The 14,653-nt window shown below is 42.5% G+C and overlaps 1 protein-coding gene across 4 annotated transcripts in view; it reads left to right on the top strand.

Moving 5' to 3' along the window:
* Positions 1-1,470: 1,470 nt before the first annotated feature.
* Positions 1,471-14,653, top strand: part of MSN (moesin) — a 67,197-nt gene continuing 54,014 nt past the window's right edge. For 2 of the 4 annotated variants that reach the window (XM_064669487.1, XM_064669489.1), the window contains exon 1: positions 13,357-13,501. The gene's annotated coding sequence lies outside the window, so the exon portion shown is untranslated. Of the gene's footprint in view, positions 1,518-3,174; positions 3,712-13,356; positions 13,518-14,653 lie in introns of those variants that run through there. The other 2 variants (XM_064669491.1, XM_064669488.1) reach the window with 2 other exon arrangements.

Here is a 14,653-nt window from a genome sequence, read left to right on the forward strand (position 1 = left end):
CTTATTCAGAGCATAGGAACACCATGTGTCATTTTGCTTGCCAGATTATTTCTGGGTTTTAGAAATCAGTTGCAGTGCAAAGGTTGTAAAAGGCAAACAGTGCTGTGGAACAGATAGGATATATCAGGCTTGATCAAAACCTTAGAGACATATCAGAAATCAAATTTAAAGGAGTAGTTTCCATTCTTACTCTCTGCAGAGAGGGAGAAGGATGTAAAGAGTTTAGTGCTTGTTATAGAGACAGCAGGGAGTGAGATCTGAACCAGCATAGATTTCACATGCTTTTGGAGTCTGGATCTAAGGAGAATTATGCTTGTGCTGTGTCTCTGTCAGCAATGTTTGGCTATGAGGTTGCTCAGTACCGAATTGGGAGGTATTGGGCAAATATGGCTTGTTACCCAGAATATCCCCCACAAGATTGGCAGCAATTTGCCATTCTAGTTTCTGCAGCCTTGCTATGGTGTTGGCTAAGAGAAGAGGCCAGGATTATCTGGATGGTTGGGTGAGTGAGGCTATTTGCACTCACGGCTGAAGTACTGATGAGGATCAAAGAACCAGACTGCTGTCTAGGTAAAAGGCCTAAATGGAAAACATATTTTTTTAAATAAACTTGCTAGGGTGGTAATATAAGTAATGGCTTAAAATGAAAAATCCAGCAGGCGAACTGTGATAATACTTCCTGTGTGAAGGGACATGAATCTGCGTTTCATCTGTATAACTGAAAAGGAAGTCCCCAGAAACCTTCCTGAATAGTCTTGCTCTTGCTGGGAGTAAAGAACATCCTTTTTCTAGTTGCTTTCTGGAGAGTCTGAAGTAAGCACAGGTGATACCTAGAAAAGGTCTTGGAATGTCAGCAGAAAGGAAATAGCAGCATTCCCTTCTTGACTAGGATTAACAACAATGTGCCAGCCTTCTTCCTGAAGTAATCAATGTCAAAAATGCATTTAAAATCATTGGGTAGAAAAGATTAAGCTTTGGGTCATCCAGAAATAAGGAAAAAGTCTTTTAAACCAAAAGAGAGTGTGACAAGAAGATGGGAGGTCAGGTGGTTTTGTTTGTTTGCTCCTTTGTTTTCTGTATTATTTTTTTATTCAAATAAACCACAGCCAAGGAGGAAAAATGCTCTATTTGCCTTTCTGTGGCTTGATAGTTTAATCTTTATTGGTCCTATGACATTTGAGCTCCAAACCTATTTTCCAAACACCATGGTTCTTTGAGATTGTTGGTAGAGCAGTGGGTGTCAGAGCAGTTGGAGTGTATATGGCCTGGCAGTTGTTGCTTTCTTCTTTGGCTGCTGTTCCCTGGAGCGGGCAGAGCGACTGCTGAAAGGGCAGAGAACAAAGGAGAGGGGCCTCTGCATCTTTTCAGTGTTAGTGGCTGATTTTGTTTTCTGGTATCTATGAGACTTGAGCTTTGGCGACTAGCCATTGAACATGCTGTTTTCACTGAATTTGTCTCTGTTTTTTCCAGTCTCTTCTCCTTTCTTCTGTTTGCAGAGTTGCTGCAAGAGCACCAAGGTAAGATTATGAAATGGCACTTTTCAGCTCAGTTCTCACATAAGGATTGTTATGTTTAAGCAAGAGATATCTGGCATTCTAAGCAGATGAAGGCAAGTTTAGCTGGGATCTCAAAAATCGCTGTGCTCTTTTAGAGAGCTAGGCAACAGAGTCCAATAATATAACTCCGGATTTGCTGAGTGATGGATTAATTTAACCTGCTTAGAATCATGCTGTGTGGATTCCTATGCAGCAAGTACTAAACAATACCAGCACACTTTTAGTCCTTATGCTGAATCCTGCTCTAGTTGAAGTTAGTGGAAGCTTGAGGGTGAAGGTGCATCAAGACTCACGTATGTTGGGATTGGGAAGGACAGCTGATGGGCGGTAATTCTCTTCTGCCATGAGTGTGTGACCAAGCTGCAGCTTCTAGCATTCCATTCATTCATAAGGCTGAATGAAGTGCTATACATAGTTCTTTACAAGGTTTGTTGCAGAAGTGACCTGTGACTCCCATGTTCAGCATTTTCTGCAAAAAAAAGAGGAGGGACAACTGGACTTTCAGTTATGCAGGGCATTAGAGAAGGTTGGATAGGAATGCGTAGAAATGGAAGAGAGGAAATGGAGGAGTTAAGAAAGTCAGAAGTGAATACATGTGGGTAAAAGATGGCCTTAGTTACTTTCTCAGTAACATCCTGCCCCTATTCTGCACCTCTCCTGGGTGTTCTAAGGAACACATAGGTCCTTGTTTTCCCTACCTTCTTAGAATAATGTTCATAAAGCAGGTCTTGAGTTTTTCTTCCAGGCACATTAAATTTTGAACAGCAAAAGGAGATGTATTACAGGAAATAAGCATCTGAACATGTTTTCCAATGCCAGAGGCCTTGGCAGCAGAGTCTAGGGCTATTCTGAGATGTCAGGAGGAGGCAGTATCTTATTCTGCATTTCTAGCTACTCCAGGAATCCTGCATATAGTTTCCAGATAACTTTCCAGAGCAACTTTCTGCAGAGGGAAAGATGTTTTGGCTCAGTGGGACTCTACAGGGAAGACTGAAGGAAAAAGTGTAGTTCAGGCAATCTCAATGTTCCCACCAAGCAGCAGGGTCTGTTGTGAAACTTGTTATGCCAGGCTCAACACAAGAGATTATGTTTTAAGACCTGAGTGGAGAATAAGCTGTTGATGACTTGTACGTCTTTGGCACATGAAGGTCACTGCAAGAAAATGCTTGTGGAGAAAGAAATTGGATGTGGAGATGGAAGAACTAGACATGGAAAGGGATAGTGGAAGGATTGTATTGAGAATGAAACTTTACCTCAAATGAGTTGATTGCAGTGATTATCTACAGTATATGAACAAATGTGGTGAAACAGAGTTTGGACTGTGTGCTCTGTCCCCATGGGGAGAAGCTGAGAGGGAGAACAATGCAAAACAGATGTTTGTCATTTTGTTTGATGCATATCCTGAAAAGTGTTCAGACAATGCATCCACAGAGCAAAGTCTAGGAACAGGCACTGAACATGATGGGGAAGGGCAGAAGGGCCTTCCTCCCTGTAGGAGATGCAGGTTTCAGGTACAAAATGTGATTAAAAGCACTGCAGTAAGGTACCCTGGAAATCCTTACTGCTTCAGAACTTGCTTTACTTTACTTCTTTTGTGTTCTTCTCTTTCAAACTGAAGATAAACAAGAGCCTATGAGGACTGCTTCTTCCTCCTCCCTCACAGATGGAAGACTCCAAGGAAAAAATCATCCTGATTATTGGAGGAGTCAGATATGAGACATACAGCAGCATTCTTCGGACCTTCCCAGGGACCAAGCTGTGCAGTCTAACAGAGCCTCATGCCCCAAGAATCTACGCCTATGATCCCACCGCCAAAGAGTTCTTTTTTGACAGGAGCGCTGAGATATTCAGCTCTGTGTTGAACTGTTATAGGACCAAACATTTCCACTGCCCCATTGATACCTGTAGGTCAGTCTTAGAAGAAGAGCTGGTTTTCTGGGAAATAAATGAGACATAGCTAGCACCCTGCTGCTGGCTGAAGCTGAATAACAAAGAGGTGCAGCCAGAGGAATATAACATTTGGGATGAAGATGAACAAACTGATGACCAATGCCTCATAGTCCAGACAGAAAGAAGGGATTTCAGCTGGTGAACCAGGTGGCAGCCAAAGATTTGGTCTATATTTGAAAAAACTTTTTCTTCTTTCAGTGCTAAGGTAATACTATAAGTGCAGATGGACACAGCCTGTGTCCTTTGGGATTACTGGAATGGGTGCATGAAAAATGCTAATGGGTTCATATCTTTGGTAGGTATACTTTGAGTCCTGGATTAAAAAAGAAAAAATTTTCTTCTCACTAATAGACACCTTATTTTTCTCTCATTCTCTTGTCCCTCTTCTCTACACAAAATGCATGCCCCATGCCTCTTTAAAATGTCAGGCATGCAGAACAATAAACACAAGTCAGAGACTTGCAGAGGATGTTTTCTGTGCTGCTGGTATTTCTGGAGCCAACATTTAATGCTGAAGAGGCCCTCAGTGTGAGTCTGTCCACACTACTCCAGCTGTTGGAGTATTTCCTTACAAATGCCAATATAAGAATTCAGATTTTTTTTATTTGACTCCAATCTTCTCTATTATTTTTCAAATCTGGAAGGAGAAAACGCACTCCCATGTGAGCTGGACAATGTTGATTTGAGAAAGATTAGTCTGGGATTGTATTGTGCCTGTGGAGGTGGTCCTGGGGTTATGGTGGGGCAGTGAGGTTATATGATACTTGTTTGTTGATTTAATTATATATGTGCCTTTTCTTCCCTCTGAAGTGCTTGGCTTTTTTTTCTCTACTGTTCATAGTCGGAATTGTCATCATAATCTGCGAGGAGACTAAGGCACAATTTGAGTTCTTTACTCCTAGCTTGACCTCTGTTGGTGATTCTGAGGTCTTCCACAATGACCAGGAACCCTATTACCAGCAGACTGCCTACTTGCTTCATCTGGAGCTAATTTATGTCCTCTGGTTTACTTTTGAGTTTTCTGTGCAATTTTGTTTCTGTCCGGACAGGAAGTTGTTCTTCCAAAATCCCCTGAACATGGTTGACTTCTTCTCCCTCTTCCCAGTATATATGAAACTCTTTATGGCTGGGCAGATTCATAGAACACCAAGCCTGAGGCTTTGGTTGGGTTTTGTTTGCATTGTCTGTCTCAAACTCCTGAAGATATCCAAGCTGATAGAAACGCCACTGATCCTCAGGGTTCTGTGCTACATCCTCAGAGAGATTTGCATCCTGCTGATGATTTTGGCCTTTGAGACCCTCTTCTTTGCCTCTGTCTTCTTCTATGGGGAGTTGCTAGGTAGCCATCCTTCCTACACAGGGGAGCTGCACTTCACTGACATTCGTGTTTGCTTGTGATAGGCTTTAATCACACTCACTACAGTGGGCTATGGAGATATTATCCCTCTCACCACAGCTGGTCAAGTGACAGCAGCCTTAGCTGCAGTGTTCAGCATGTTAACCATTCTCCCAATACCCATTTTCCTGGTAAAATGTAAAAGCTATTATGGTGTTGCTATCTTCAAACAGAAGCTGAAGAGAAGAAAAAAACATTAACATTTCAGAACCTCTGTTTCTGTTTGCTTTTAGCAATAAACCTTCAGCATGGTTTATTTCCTTTGGTGGAAGAGGAGTGCAAATAGTTCTTACTGCATTTACTTGCCTTAGCATATTTCAAATAATTGGTGAGCTTGCAGTACTTGATACATGACGGATCAGAACTGTTGAATCTCATGGGTCTTTCCCATACTGTACTTCATCCCCGGCTTTATGTGCCACGGTTTCTCTCTCCCCCCTAGCTATTTTGAGACAAACTGCATTACAGCCTAGAATGTGCCCCACAGCACCCAGTTCTATGATCTGAGCTCACAGCATATTGCCTTAGCTGGCAAACAACTCATGACGTTATCTCTGCCCTCCATCGCCTGACAGACCATAATGTCATTTTGCATGCTGGGAAAGACGATCTGTGCACGGTCCTGCTCTGACAGCAGTGAGGAGACATGGGTTCTGATTGGCTATTTTTAACAATGTTCTGTTTCCTTGTTTTATCTAAACAAGCCAGTACATCTGATTTGCCAGAATCAGATGTACATGTAAAGAAGGCAGCAGGCTGAACTGAATACCTGTGGGCCTAAAAGCCCACACTTTTGGATAACCTGCCTTGAGGGCTCACAAGTATTGCTGTGGCATCTTGGTAGCAGCAAGGGGAGCCCTCTGACAGCAAAGCCCTTTTGTATCTGCCAAAGTCAATGGGAACCTCTCATTGACCTCAGTGAGATGAAAATTTCATCAGACACTTCCAGTGTATCAACACATTTCTACAGTTCTTGATTTTTATGTAACAGTCACTGAGCTATTAGCCAAAATATCTGTGTATTATTGCTGTTCAAAAAGAAGTACATCATCTTCAGTACTCCATATAATTTTAATGTAATTTGCTTTCTTAAGGCATAGATATAAACTAGGAATATTTATCTTTTAACTGGATAGGCTTGTTACATATGTTTAATTTTGAAATAACAAAAGTTTTTAAGGTATAAGAAACCCCCACGTCCCATTGTTTATATAGCAGAGAGATGTGCTAAGATTATTTTTTTTAGTAAGTAAAAAAATCTGTATGCAATAACAGTTATATATTTAAATTTCATCAAGGTTGTTTAATTGCAATTTTGATTAAATTTTGTTGCTATGATTTTTCTGTTCAGGATATCATTTTAAGGCTACTTTATTTGTATTGAAACACGAGGTAACTTCCCTCTGTTCTAATGCAATTACAGTATGTTTTTGTCTAAAGTGAAATTTAAAACCACTGCAAATACAACACAAAGCACATGAGAAGCTGGAGAGACAATGTCAGTTGATAATATGCTTTTATTTTGGATCAGAATAAAAAGTCAGAAGGTGGATATCTCTTAAGAATCAGGTTATCAGGATGCAGTGGGGGCCAGCATTTCCTGGAAGGTCAGTCAGCAACCCAGGATTCAAGCACAAAACCACAATGGCCAGAGCAGGACCCTCATCAGCCAGGCACCAGGTACACGGTGCCAGGTGGAGTGTGCTGAGAAGGGCAGGCCCAGAGATGGCAACCAGACTCAGCCAAGACTCCTCATCATGAGGCAAATTTGTGCTGATGAGGAGTGAATCTGCAGACCCCAGTCAGGATCACATCCATTGACAGTTACCAGGGTCACCCAGTCCAGTGATCACCAGTCAGGTCCAGAGTGAAACAATCACTTTGATAATACCACAATGAGGCATTTTAATTGAGTAAACCCACTTGATTGAAATAAAGACAAAACAAGAAAAAACATCTACATGTTTAACGTGCAAATACAGTAATGTATTGATACAGATATAATGTCCAAAATAAGAAAAATGTAATGAGACATTTTTAGCTTGTGAAAATTCTTCCATCTTTATTGTTCAGAAAACTAAAAAATCCATAGAACCATGGAATATCTCAAGTTAGAAGGGACCCATAAAGATCATCAAGCCCAATTCCCCGCTCCTTGCAGGACTACCATATGACACTAAACCATATGACAAAGAGCACTCTTGACTTCTTTCATGGAAGTGTCAGTAAAAAGAACACATTCCTGCAAACTAGTCTAGGATTTCCCAGCAAAAAATTCCTTTGTGCATGCTGACCGGTGCTACCAATTTGAGCTGACCTCTGAAAAAGCATGGAATAAATACAGCTCCCGTCCTTTTTCATGTTCCCAGTGCTCCCCACTGTGGAAGTAGGAGGAGTTGCTTGTCACTTGGAAATGCCAACACAGCTTCACACAGCACAGAAGTGATGGGGAAATGGGGCCTGTGCTTGGCAATACGGCTTTGCCAACCAGGTCAGAGTCCTTCCCCTCTCTAGACCACACTTCTCTCTTGTGGAGAGAGCTGCAGGTTTCCCAAGCAAGAGGAACACTACAAGGCATTTTGCTTTAGTGAGTGGTAAGGGGAAAGCATTTCTGCCTGCTGCTGTTACCCACTGTGAGAGTAGTTTGTGGGACAGTTCGCTCGTTACTCCAGTGTAGCCCAACGAAAGGAAGGGACTGAGGCTTATCCATGCTTATGACCTGCTCCTGTGGCCCAGCTGGGGAGCTGGAGATTACAGAATCACAGAATCACAGAATATGCTGAGTTGGAAGGGAACCACAAGGATCATCAACTCCAACTCCTGGCCCTGCACAGGACACCTCAACAATCCCACCATATGCCTGAGAGCATTGTCCAAGTGCTCCTGGAGCTCTGGCAGCCTTGGGGCCGTGCCCACTGCCCTGGTGAGCCTGTTCAGTGCTCCACCACTCTCTGGGGGAAGAACCTTTTCCTGAGATCCAACCTAAACTTCCCCCAACTCAGCTCCAGCTGTTTCCTTGAGTCCTGTCACTGGTCACGAGAGCGAAGAGATCGATATCTGCCCCTCTGCTGCCCCTCAGGAGGATGTTGAAGACCCCAATGAGGTCTGACCTCAGTCTCCTTTTTTCCAGGCTGAACAAACCAAGTGCCCTCAGCCACTCCTCATAACGCTTCCCCTCCAGATCCTTTACTGTCCTTGTGACCCTCCTGTAGCCTCTGATCGACTTTGAAGCTCTTTTGCAGTGCTTGGGTGGGAGGAGGGAGTCAGGTCTCAGGCCACAGGTGATCTAGGAGTAGGTGAGAGCAATATCATGGATATGGATTTTATTGGACCCCAAACATGATTTTTATCTGTGTGGTTTCCTTAACTAGCCACATCAGGGACTTTGTGCTTAGAACTTACTATCTTCCTTGATAGCTACATTCACCCTCAATCCTTTTTTTCTTACCCTCTTCCAAAACTCTGTCATCTTTCATTTAAAAATTATATAATTTAATACAAATTGTCTTACAGTGGGTTAAGGACCAAGATGTTTTTGATACCCAGCATGATAAATGAATTTGAGGTCATAAGGTCTCTGTTAGACCCCTACACACCTTGTCACTTCCACATGGGCTTGGTTTCCTAACTAGGTTTCCAAAGAAGTCAGTTTTATGCCTTCCCATGGCAGCCAAGCACTTCCAGATGAGTACTGTCCATTAATCAGGAGCAGCAGAGAGGAAGAAAAGCCTTCTGCAGCAAGACAAAATGATCCATCCTGGTTATCAGCTTTCTTGCTCAAATGAGATTTTGAGGCATAACTGCACAAAGTGAGGAACTTTGCTGCTACTGCAAGTGGGAGCCTCATCAAGGTAGCCAACTGTGCTGTGTCCCAGACTCTTTTCTTCCATTGATTTGCCGTTTCATATCCCCACCCCTTTTGCCACAGAGTGGCAGCAAATTAACTGATGCAATTTGATCTTGTGACTTCCAATACAGTTGCAGAGCTTGTGATGTGAGCAGGATTTAAACTGAGGTAAAGGACTTCTCACCTTGGCCACTCATCACTGTTGAATAATATTACCTACTCCTTGCTTGTCAGCTAGTGACATCATGAAAGCAGTTAGAAATTCAATACTCCTGTCCCTCTCTTCTGAGTCTGTTTTCTTAATGTTGTCTACACTCGATGGGATGAATTTCCAGTTAATTTAACTCCGTAGCATCCCCAAATACTTCAAAGCACATACTTGCTGCTGTGCTTCTTGGGATTGTGACAAAACTCTGTGCTCCCTGTGCTTTGAACAAGGTGCAGTTATTTGACCCAACCTGTCCAAAGCTGGAACAGGGTTAAAGTTATAGAGGCCATGTTACTGAGAACACAGCTGCGTTGGGCAGGGCACGTCTCCAGGATGAAGGACCACCACCTCCCTAAGATCTTGCTCTATGGTGAACTTGCCACCGGCTGCCGCAAGAGAGGAGCCCTGAAGAAAAGATACGAGGACTCCCTGAAACAACATCTCAGCCTTGGCCATATTGATCACCATAACTGGTCTACTCTGGCCTCCAATCGGGAGGCCTGGAGACACACCATCTATAACACAGCTGTCTCCTTTGAGAACACACACAGGATCACCCTCCAGGAAAAAAGGTAATGCAGAAAGAACCGTGTATTGCAGAATACACCATCTAAGGAGTCTTTCTGCTGTGCCTTTTGCAATCGGATATGTCTGTCACGTATTGGCCTCATAAGCCACCAGCGTGCCTGTAGCAAATGTGGATAGAGCCTTCCCAAACCTTCGTTCGCGAAGCCCAGCCATGATGATGATGGCTTCAGGGGGGTGCCTTTATCACTCTTTTGTGGTTGTATTCAGAGGAGCTCATGGCCAACACAGATATGCAGCATACACAGAAAATAAGGATTTTAAAGCAGAAAGCCCACTCTTTGCAAATGTATCAACAGTTGCTGAAGTTGTCAGAAAAGACCTTTCTCCTTAAGGATGGCCCAATGTAAGACACATACCAGTTTCTTTACATGGTTGCAAGACATTAAAATGCTGTTTCATGGAAAACCAGGGAACAGGAGAGCTCAAGGAATAGAGACAGGGCTTCTGTGCGTCTCTACCATTTCCTTGCAGCAGAGTAAGTTCACATACAGTCTAGCAAGAGACAGGTTAGAAATTAGCCTGATTGTACACTGCTGCTCCAGTCTTTGTTTCTGTATGCTATGCAACATGGACCTTTTTACCCATAAAAAGTCCAATTCTTTCCTGAACAGAGAGAACTACTGTGTTCCCAGTGATATCCTAGATCAGGTATATATATATATGTATATATATATGTATACAGCAAAGTGTATACTGTGTGACAAAAAAATCGTTAAAATTATTTATCTTTTCAGTTTCATTGGATACCTTTGGCTTGTGACAGAGTGTAGAAAGGAGATCCCAGCTTATCCTGAGGTATGCTTCTTTTACACATTGTCATTTACAGAGAACTTCTTTAATATTTGCAATCTTTCTCATCTCAGACTTCCTTCCACATTGGTGTAAATGACCTGTCTCCTCACACATTCTCCTTAAGCTCCCGCAATCCTAATTATCTGCTCTAGAGTTAGCCCCTGCCAGCTACTCCTTAGTGTCCCCCAACTCGGAGCTGTTTGTGTGCACTCTGCTAGTCCAGGGCCATAGCAGTGAGCTGGAAGGATATAGTCATGCTGTACACTTCAAGGAAACATAACCTGTCCTGAAGCCAATTAGTCTGTTTTACCTCATTGGAATCCCTTGTCTTCTGGATACCTCCTTACATCTTCCTCCTTCTTCCCTTTGTATTAGCAAGTTGGAAAGGACACAATATCTAATGTTCATACTGTGCATCCGTGGTCGAAGCAGTGCCTGAAGCCCCGTCCAACCCCAGCACCTTCACTCACCTTTGATTGAAAACTGATGTTTGCCACAGACTGTGGTACAATCTCTGGGCAAAGGTCTCTGGTACCCTTCTTGTGACCCAAACCCTGAAAGCATGGCCTCCTCCTCCTTGAAGTCCATAAGCCCATGACATATATTTTCAGATGTGCTTGTGTGGCAGGAAAGTTCAGAAGCAAAACTTTGCCAGGGAGATATTTTCTGTGACTCATCTGTGCTAGGGAGGGGAGAGTTTCTTTTTCATGTCTCAGCTGGGAGCGGTTCATCCTCCAGCTCCTCAGCAGTCCAGTTTCTGACGTGTCTGGGCTGCTGCACTAACACAGTATGTGCGGGGCCAGAGAAGGAGGATTGTGCTCTCTTAGTGCTTTGTGGGGAATAATCTTTTTTTAAAATATGCCTTTCTGTCTCCCCCACTTTCCTTCTTCCTCCTTCAGTGTTGTCACCTTGTAGTATTTTAATCAGAGGAAGCAGATATATCAAGGAAGTCAATGGCAGGGGCGAGGTGGGTGGGGGGGGGCAGAGAGGAAGAGGAGGAAAATCACATCACAGCCCAGTCTGCCAGTGTAAACACTTGATGATTTCCTGTTATTGTAGCCTAAAATGTACCATGACATCATTTGCGGGCCTCCCAGAATCACCCAGAAAGAGGAAAAGCCAGTATTCCTGGCCCGCCCCCAGCGTGAATCCATGGGATTCAGACCCTATAAGGCAGTGAAGGTCTGCAGGCAGCAAAGATAGTGTTTCGAAAGCTTTCTTGTTCTTGGCAATGTGGAAATTTCACACACAGGAAAAACTGCTTTTACTTTTCCTAAAGGGGAACTGTTTATGCCTTATGAAATATTGATGCCTTGAACCATGATTACTTTATAGGCAGAGCTGAAATATAAAAAAATGTTCGTAGTCGAGGAAAAACACAGGGAAGCCCCTCACCAAAATCACATCAGTTCGTCATTACCAGACATCTACTTTTTTTATAATATCCAATTTCATTCTAAATCACTCTACAAACAAGGCAGTTAAGTCAAAAGCTGTGGATTATATAAAACAGTTCAATAAATTAATTTGATAATTTTGAAAGGTGAAGCTAGCCCTCGGTATAGCAGAGTTGCCAGTGAAATGTTCTTCCTCCTTTTCTGAGCATTAAATCAATTCCCGGAAAGTGAAGACCCAAGCTCTTTGGAGCCTGGATACACAAACTATTCTGGAATTTGACCCAACAAGTCAGATTTGTTACAGTTAATCCTGAATCACTGCACTCAGTCTGCACCACTGTAAGGAAGAACTGAATCAGATTCACAGAGATGGGCTCTCATAACTTTTCTGAGAAGGATAATAATTAGGCTGAATTTCACAGCATATCCTTTAGCTACAATCTCTTTGGGCAGACTTTCAGATAGAAAGTCTTTGAGATATCTGCAAAATTTGTGGTTTTTTTCCTAAACAGGGTAACAAACTTCATAAATACAGTGCTGTGTATGTAATCATTTGGACTCATACCCTCCCTTGCACACCTTCCAACTGCCTGGCAACTATCAGTATTTACAGTGCAACTTTTTGTTATTGAAACATGAGAAATTAGTGTTTTTGTATTATAGGTGAGGAGAATGAGACACTGAGATTAAATGAACCACTACTTTACAGAATAGAATGTATTGTCTTAATCTGAGTTTAAACCAATCCTACACCTCCAAACAGTATCAGAAAATTAGATTCGTTTTACCATAAAATAGACTTGAAAAGTCAGAAGAGAGTCAGCCTAGAGAAGAATACAAACAAGTATAATAAATAAAGCACATTTGGGACTAACATTAAAAGGAAGCAGAATGGTCTTGCAGTTTACTGAACAAAAAATAACAATCATGTTTAAGTTTTGCTGCTTTTACTCTCACTTGGACTTACTGGAATACAAAAGTGGGCTGTTGCCTGTGAGCTATTTTTGGATATGAGAACCAAGCCATTCAATTCTTCACCATGCTAAGCTCTTCTCAAAGCTATATATACCAGATGATTATCACTTATTAAGTAATTTGCTCTTCATTCCCAGTGCTGTGGGATGCCACACTGGGAACAGCAGTGAACTTGAATTTATGCACAGCTATGCCAGGGCATTGCATCCAATGAAGTCAACGGCCAGGTTCTAATGACAGCATCAGGACCCTGCATGTTCGTTCATGCCTAGCTGTACAGTGAGCAAGGAACCAGGAGAGCAAAGTGCTCTTGCACTGCTGTCGGGTGTCAAGGCCTTGCATTAACTTCCGTTATTCTGTGTGTCATTTGGGGGCTGAGGTTCTCGGGTGGGCTTGGCAAGGCAGGGCAGGAGAGGAGATCCTTTTTCTAAGCACTGAATTTTCCAGATCTAGAGTGCAGTTATTCTGTCTCAGATTTTTGCTAAATCCTATGAAAACTCGTGGTCTGCACAATGACAGGGGACCCTGCAGCAGGGTGAGACCTGGTGGAGTGTGGGTGATCACAGCTCTGGGGTTGAGGGACGGGGAGCTGAGGGGCTTTGCTGGGTGTGAATGTTCATCTAAGATGCTGGTTTGTGTGTTTCTAGGATATCGATCCATTGTGCAGAAGGAAGTTTTGGTCACGTGCTGAGTCCCTTTTCATTCCCACAGCACAGGGATGACCTCCCTACATGAGGCTGCTCTTCACTTGGTGCAGGCTGCTCCAGTGCTCTCCAGGATGGGATTTGTGAGGTGATTTTTGACATAGGTACTCTTTGCTGCTAAATATTTCCCATTTTGGATTTATGGCATGATGTGATACCATGTTTTCTGGGTATAACAGAGATAAAAATGGCACAGTACTGTGATGTAGTATGATTGGGATTTGTGAGAATACTTCATTCGTTATGAAAAATATGAAGTGGTGCAGAGAGAAGATCAGTAAAAATGTCAAAATAGAAATGATAGAAGTTTAGGTTATGATGAGAAGTTTGGGAGAGGAGCAAAGTGTACTGGATTCCCTCTAGTTTGTACAGGATTATCTCTGCTTATAGCTGAGGTGAATCATCCTGGAAAATTTGACTCAATTTATTGAGGAAAGCTAGGGGAAAACAAAGTGGAAGAGCACATGGAAGACCAATCATTCACCAGGGCAGTAAATTCAGATTTAAGACTCTTAAGTATCAGACCAGAAATATGTTGGCCCGGTGATACAAGGAGCCAGTCCAGAGGTGACTCTTTCTTCTGGTTCAAATTTATTAAAAAGACCTTGCTGAACTTGTTTGTTCCAGGAAGACAAATCAAACATCACCTGTCCATGTCGCTACAGATTTATGCCAGATCAAATCTTATCTCTGCTGAATTGTGCTAGCATTAAAGCATGAAGTCAGCAAAACTCAAAATGCCCTAGCTAATCACACACAAATGTCCTGCCTGCTTCAGATGAAAAGTTTACTGGCAATGATCCAGAACTGTGTAGATCCAGTATTAATGTTCACAGAAACACAGCTTATGTGAAAAGAGACCTTCTAAAAGGAAATAAATATCTTATTTGTATTTTGTTGGTCTACTTCCTCTAAATTCTTGAAAATGTAAATTGCCAGAAAATTCAGCTGGAGGGAAAGTGGCACACTTCACATCTATGGTTTGGCATACATTCGGGTAATTTGAACATATATTCTGTCCTCACACTTGGCCTTCTATGTTCCCTGAAGTCGATAGACAAAATTCACATGGCAGGCAGACAGATATAAAAATAATGCCAGTGCCCAAGCAAATGGTCCATGTGAATTAACCTGAGAGGAACACAGGGACGGTGTTGACTTTTTAAGCTTTGTTTTGTTTATTGGTGTTTTATTTTGGTCTGCTGTGGACATGCAGAGACCCAAGGCAGGGACTGAACAC

This window comes from Pseudopipra pipra, chromosome 13 (genome assembly GCF_036250125.1).
Source record: "Pseudopipra pipra isolate bDixPip1 chromosome 13, bDixPip1.hap1, whole genome shotgun sequence".
NCBI classification, from domain to species: domain Eukaryota; kingdom Metazoa; phylum Chordata; class Aves; order Passeriformes; family Pipridae; genus Pseudopipra; species Pseudopipra pipra.